Here is a 1,273-nt window from a genome sequence, read left to right as displayed (position 1 = left end):
AATTGAAATTTTGACTTGACTTGTGAGAAACAACTAATTTTTAAAAATTTTTGACCAAGTCAACCCAAAATTTCAAAAATTTGGAGGGAAAAAAGGAAAAGATATTTTTTTGATTTTTGAATTTTTAATTATGAGAGAGAAAAAACAACAAAAATACTCAATGCATGAAATTTTTAGATCAAAACAATGAATGCATGCAAGAATGCTATGAATGTCAAGATGAACACCAAGAACACTTTGAAGATCATGATGAACATCAAGAACATGATTTTGAAAAATGTTTGATGCAAAGAAAACATGTAAGACACCAAACTTAGAAATTTTTAATGCATGAAAAATATGAATGCAAAAATGCACATGAAAAACAACAAAAGACACAAAACAAGAAATCATCAAGATCAAACAAGAATACTTACCAAGAACAACTTGAAGATCATGAAGAACACCATGAATGCATGAATTTTTGAAAAATGCAAGAAAAATTTTTAAAGCATGCAATTGACACCAAACTTAAAAATTAACACAAGACTTAAACAAGAAACACAAAATATTTTTTTATTTTTATGATTTTCTATTTTTTTTGTATTTTTATTTTAGTTTTTTTTCGAAAAACATGGTTAGAAAAACGAAAAAGAAAAGAAAAGTTTCGAAAAGGATTTTTGAAAAGAAAATTACCTAATCTGAGCAACAAGATGAACCATCAGTTGTCCATACTCGAACAATCCCCGGCAACGGCGCCAAAAACTTGGTGGACGAAATTGTGATCCATATTCTTTTGTACTTGTATGAAATCATTATTGTGGCACCAGTTGAATTCACAACTCCATTCAACTAACCAGCAAGTGTACTGGGTCGTCCAAGTAATAAACCTTACGTGAGTAAGGGTCGATCCCACAGAGATTGTTGGTATGAAGCAAGCTATGGTCACCTTGTAAATCTCAGTTAGGCAGATTAAATTGGTTTATTGTTTCGAAAATTAATAATAAAAAGAAAATAAAAGGGATAGAAATACTTATGTAAATCAATAGTGATAATTTCAGATAGGTGTATGGAGATGCTGTGCTCCTCTTGAAACTCTACTTCACTACTCACTCTTCCTTCAATCCTTCTTACTCCTTTCCATGGCAAGATGTATGTAGGGCATCACCATCATCGGTGGCTACTTTCAATCCTCTCGGGAAAATGGTCCTATGCACTGTCACTGCACGGCTAATCGTCTGGAGGCATCACCCTTGGTTGATGGCTATATCCCGTCCTCTCAGTGAAAACGTTC

This window comes from Arachis hypogaea, chromosome 9, assembly GCF_003086295.3.
Source record: "Arachis hypogaea cultivar Tifrunner chromosome 9, arahy.Tifrunner.gnm2.J5K5, whole genome shotgun sequence".
In the NCBI taxonomy this organism is placed as follows: domain Eukaryota; kingdom Viridiplantae; phylum Streptophyta; class Magnoliopsida; order Fabales; family Fabaceae; genus Arachis; species Arachis hypogaea.
The sequence above is the reverse complement of the archived record's forward strand: the minus strand, read 5'-3'. Positions refer to the sequence as shown.